Source organism: Natator depressus, chromosome 7, assembly GCF_965152275.1.
Source record: "Natator depressus isolate rNatDep1 chromosome 7, rNatDep2.hap1, whole genome shotgun sequence".
Taxonomy (NCBI): Eukaryota; Metazoa; Chordata; order Testudines; family Cheloniidae; genus Natator; species Natator depressus.
The window spans coordinates 114072451-114078450 of record NC_134240.1 but is presented as its reverse complement, the minus strand read 5'-3'; positions in this window follow the sequence as shown (position 1 = coordinate 114078450).

Genomic DNA, 6000 nt, shown 5'->3' with positions numbered 1-6000 from the left:
TGTTGAAGAATTGCCACTTTTAGGTCTGTAATCGAGTGACCAAAGAGATTGAAGTGTTCTCCAACTAGTTTTTGAATGTTATAATTCTTGACGTCTGATTTGTGTCCATTTATTCTTTTACGTAGAGACTGTCCAGTTTGACCAATGTACATGGCAGAGGGGCATTGCTGGCACATGATGGCATATATCAAATTGGTAGATGTGCAGGTGAATGAGCCTCTGATAGTGTGGCTGATGTGATTAGGCCCTATGATGGTGTCCCCTGAATAGATATGTGGACACAGTTGGCAACGGGCTTTGTTGCAAGGATAGGTTCCTGGGTTAGTGATTCTGTTGTGTGGTGTGTGGTTGCTGGTGAGTATTTGCTTCAGGTTGGGGGGCTGTCTGTAAGCAAGGACTGGCCTGTCTCCCAAGATCTGTGAGAGTGATGGGTCGTCCTTCAGGATAGGTTGTAGATCCTTGATGGTGCATTGGATGGGAGAACCACTATGCATAAAATAAGAACAGAACCAAATAGTCATTCATTAAAATAATAATTTGTTGAATTCTATTGCACTTTCATCCAAAGCCTTCCAAGTATTCTATGGATACTAGTGATTAAGCCCCACAACATCCATATCAGGCAGGTCTTATAACTAGCATCTTCCCCATTTTATAGAAGGTGTAAGTGAGACACAGAGATTAAGTGACTTGCCCCAGGTGACACAGGACCTTGGCAGAGTCAGGAATTGAACCCATATCTCCCAAATTCCAGTCCCATGAACCTTCAACTGTATCCAAACCAAACCTTTTCTGAGGCTGGAAAAAAAATTAAAATAACTCTCTTCTCCCCCCCTACCCCCCATTGTTTTTAATTGCTGCAGATGCTCTTCCAGGTCTCTGCCAGGACTGTGAGTGTGCCAAATATTGTACCAAAGGGTGATCTCATGGCATTTCCAGTCTCCCTGGAAGCAGAATGTACCAGGGATATCATAGTCAAGTCTGTTCTCATGAGACTTTCAGCTGACATTTCTACACTCAGTAGATTCAGGTACTTCACCTTGGACACCCTTCTGAGAAGCATCAAGATGTTTGAGCAATAAACTAAATGGATCTCCAAACCTTTTGAGGTTCACCCAACCTCAAAAAATTCAAATCAGGCCAAGATGTTAAAGGTCACGCAGGATCTAAGACAAAGAAATTCTGGGAACATATTTTAACAGGTGATCATTACTGATCTACAGCAAAAGTATCAGTATCAAAGAAATGTTTCTGTTGTTCACTTAAGAGAACAGGCAGCCTGTCACTTGAAATCTAGATAGGGGAAATTAATCACACCGCACCTAGCATTTGTATAGTGCTTTACCTTCTCTTAGTGCTGTACAAGCACTGACTAATTCTTATGCCATGCTTCTGAGGGAGGTAAATATAATTACACCCATTCTACATCTGGGGAAATTGAGAAGCAAAGAGGTTCATCCTCCATCCAGCAGAAAAGCTGAACAGACTTGGAGCAGGGGTACTCTGCAAAGTTTGGTGAAGAATGGAATCTTTCCCGCAGGCCTTGGAATTGCTCTCTGCCCATTAGTGCAGTCCATAGATCTCTATGCCTCTCCATCCCTATTTGGTAGGGTTTGGCTAGTGGAGCTTTGTCACTTTTGATGGGCTATTACCAGCAAGAGAGTGAGTTTGTCTGTGGGGGGGCGGAGGGTGAGAAAACCTGGATTTGTGCTGGAAATGGCCCATCTTGATGATCACTTTAGATAAGCTATTACCAGCAGGAGAGTGGGGTGGGAGGAGGTATTGTTTCATGGTGTCTGTGTATATAATGTCTTCTGCAATTTCCACAGTATGCATCCGATGAAGTGAGCTGTAGCTCACGAAAGCTCATGCGCAAATAAATTGGTTAGTCTCTAAGGTGCCACAAGTACTCCTTTTCTTTTTACACCATGTTGTTGACTTTTGAACCATAAGATGGACAGGACTTGGGTCAATGTGACATTCCCAGGTCCTCATGGTCATTCCATAGTAGAGGTAGAATTAGAACCCATCTGGGACTTATTCTACCCTCACTTAGACTATTGTAAATCAGATGTAGCTTCATTGGAGTCAATGCATTTGCATGGAGTAAGTGAGAATTTAAGCGAGTGAGAAAAGTATCAACCCACCTGTCTTTCAGTGCCATATCATGGTCCACTAGACCAAACAGCTTTGTTAGCAGGGCTGAAATATGAAATGATAATGGAGGTCATATGATGCTGTGACACATGGCTAGAAAGGGTTAAAAATCCTGCAAAATAAATAACCCTCAAAAGACATATGGGGAGATAATGTCTGTGTTTTTGTGTAGTTACATATGCATGAGTAGGGTCGACAATGTAATCAACAGTCCCTGTCTATGCTGTATTCTGATATCATTTAAATGAATTGTAAACATGGGATATCTTGGTGTTCATCTCTCTTTGAAATGTACCATGAATAGTGGAGGAAAAAGCAAATGGCCTTATGTTAATTCGTATAGCTAAGTACCAGTGATGGACCTCCTTCAAAGTCATCCTAATAACCTTTTGTTCTCCAAGGAAATCCCAACTTGTCAAAGAGGGCATGAAATTGTATAAAAGATCCTTGGGTCCTGATTCTGTCATCTCAGATCTGCTTAAGCGTCATCAGGTGAAGTTTGGGTCACAAGACTGAGGTCCCAGTTATGGATCTCTGCTATGAATCTGCAGCTAAATGAATTGAACTCATGTCTGTATATATATTGATCTTTTAACCATACTCTCTCTCTTTTGTTTTTTAATAAATTTTAGTTTCGTTAATGAGAATTGGCTGAACTGTGTATTTGGGTAAGAGCTGAAATATTCATTAGCCTGGGAGGTCATGTGTCTGATCCTTTGGGATTGGTAGAACCTTTTTTTTTATATGATGAAATAAGATTTTCAGAAATCATCATATTTGACTTAGGTACCTGGATGGAGGCCTGAGGCTGGATCACTTTAAGGGAACTGTGTCGTTTGGACTTCTGAGTAACCAGTGAGGTAATAAAGAAGCTGTTTTATGTTGGCTTGGTAAATCTAAGTATTGGAATATCCACCAGCTGTATGGGGATTGTCTGCCCCATTCTTTGCAGTTCACCCTAATAGAGTGACCATGGCTGGCTCCCCGCTAGGGCCCCGGTCACAGATGCAGTGAGGAAATTTGCATTATGAGAATAAGAGAAAAATGATAAAATACTAATGAAAAAGTTGAAGGCAAAGAAATCATGACATGATTCTAAAGAGCAAAAGATCTTGCGATAAAGAACTGAACTGTAAAAGTGAAAAATGAGAGTGGGAGAGAGAGTAAAATGAATATTATACATCAAGATAATGAATAATAACTAAAACTACCCCGGCTGTTAATTTTAGGCTTGGATGAATAAAAACGTAGAGAAGCAGCTCCCACAGGCTGAATGCACCGGAGCGGCTATGAAAATCCGAAGTTTCTGTGTATTGCATTTTGACAGCATAAGCTTGTCTGTTAGAAGTCGGTGGCAGGTATTTTGCATTAGGTCGATGGGATGTGCTTATTCACACCTTTGTATTGTTTAATATTATATGTGTCTGGTTTTTTTTCGCTGTATTCGTGTAAAAGTAATCTGTTAAGATTAGGGGCACATATGCTTAAAGCTTTTGATTTTGTTATGGCATATGGCTGCTATTCTCCAGTGTTGGATTTCCCCCGTGGACACAAACCAAAAGAATGGGATTGAGAGAGCTTTATCAAGGGTTCCAGTGTTCTTGCCCTCCCAGAGATAATCTGCTTTCTTTTCATTTTCTTAAAGAAACAACAAATCCGAATGGTTGCTAGAACATCAACAACAATGCAAATTTAATTACAAATATAAACTTTGTGAAGTATCCCATCTACAGCTAATGTGTGTTTGTAATGCTGTTTTACTTTGCATAAGTTTGAAAAGCATCAAGATATCTTACAGTAGAACCTCATAGTTACAAACACCAGAATTACAAACTGACCTCATTTGGAACAGGAAGTACACAATCAGGCAGCAGCAGAGATTTAAAAAAAATATATCAAATGCAGTACAGTACTGTATTAAATATAACTACTAAAAAAAAGGAAAAGCAGCATTTTTCTTCTGCATAATAAAGTTTCAAAGCTGTATTAAGTCAATGTTCAGCTGTAAAGTTTTGAAAGAACCACCATAACGATTTGTTCAGCATTACAAACATTTCAGAGTCACGAACAACCTCCATTCCCGAGGTGTTCGTAACTCAGAGGTTCTACTGTACATCCTGGAACATAGTCTGATGAATATATCTAGCTGTAGAGAAGTTTGCACTTGATTGAACCAACAGGACATCCTTACAGATTTAAAGCCCAATCCACTTTCTATGGAAGACAATGGCAAAACATGGGTTGACTTAAATAGGAGCAGCCTGGACTGTGTTAGCTTTTGTAGGGTGTTAGAAACAGTCACAACATATATATGGGATTCCCACAAGTCAAAGAGCATTCTGAACAAATATATTAGAGAGAATACAATTAAGAGTGAATGCTCTAGTTATACGTGATGTATTTATCAATAAACTAAGATGAGTTTGGAGGCATGACATTTCACATCCTTCTTTCTTGCAAAAATGCATGTACTTAACTCTACAGCTGTAGCTCACTATTTATCAGAGATCCCATCAGACGTGAAAGTGCAGTACCAATCACCTGTTTCCTAGGTTTCTTGCTGTGAGCATAATGAGAAAACAGCCAGAGCTATCCTCAGAAACAGAGGGCAGAAATCTTACTCTGTGGAGCCACCAGGCAATTCAAAGAGCTCTGAATGCTGGATCCAGTTAAAACAGCTGAAAAATCAAGGAACCATCACTGGGAGAAAATAATAATCTAATTCTCAGTGTGACTGGTTTGGCTCATGAGTATCAGGGACAATGGGTAATGATGAGAAGAAAGGAAAGTGCGGACAGAGCATTAGAAATCTTATCCAAAGCCTGCTGAAGAGAACTGGAGGCCTTTCAATGACTTAAATGGCATTTGGATCAGACCACAGCACACCACCTTTACCTCTCTCTCTTTTTAATTGAACTTTCCCCTCAAAGTTGCAGGGAGAATGAGACTCCTCCAGCTCTTTGGAAAATTCAGAATGACAGATTCCCTTCCTACAGTTAAATGTGGAGGAGACACTTCATTCAGAAGATGCTGCAAGGTGCTACAGATGCAGCAATTGATGAATGATAGCCAATGTGGGACATCATGTTAAGTCATGAGGCTAGAAGTTAGACAGTGAAGAGCAGAAACTGAGGAACCTCAGAGGGTCAATGGTGCTGTTAGCCCTGTGGATGGTTATTTATTCACATTTTATCCCAACCTCTTTGATCTGCAAAGTTTGGCTGGAAATCTGAGCAGAAAAGGCTCAGCTATAAGCAGAGATTGTTCAAAAGTGATTAAGCATTTTGGAGATTTTTTTGTTGTTGAAATTCTAAAAAATCCCACTTTCATTTTCTGCCTCAGACAGAGGCACACGAAACTGAATAATAGTAATAACCTACATCATTTTCAAAAGCTATTCGTGATTTTAGAGGTGCTTAGCACTTTCTGCAAATTACATTCTTTTAAGGGCTCTCAAAATAGGCACCCAAAATCACTGATCACTTTTGAACATTTAGGTCACAATACAATTACCTGAATGTTGCTGGAACAGTAAGAGCCATTCTAGTCTGGGTTATGCTCACAGTGCTAGGTAAAAGACTCAGGGTTAGGTCATATTTTGGACTCTATAAAGTCCACTATGGACTTCGCTATTGCTATGGATTTTCTGTGGAACGTGCTAAGATACTACAAAAAAGGCAGAATTATGAAAGCCTAAAACAGCTATTTTATCAGAACCGGTTCAACCATTCCCAAGGGAAAGCAGTCAGCAGAACATCTAATTTCCCCATACTATGATGATTTTATTATTTGCATTTCAGTATCGCCAATAGGCCCCAATCAGTATTGAGTCCCCCCTGTGCT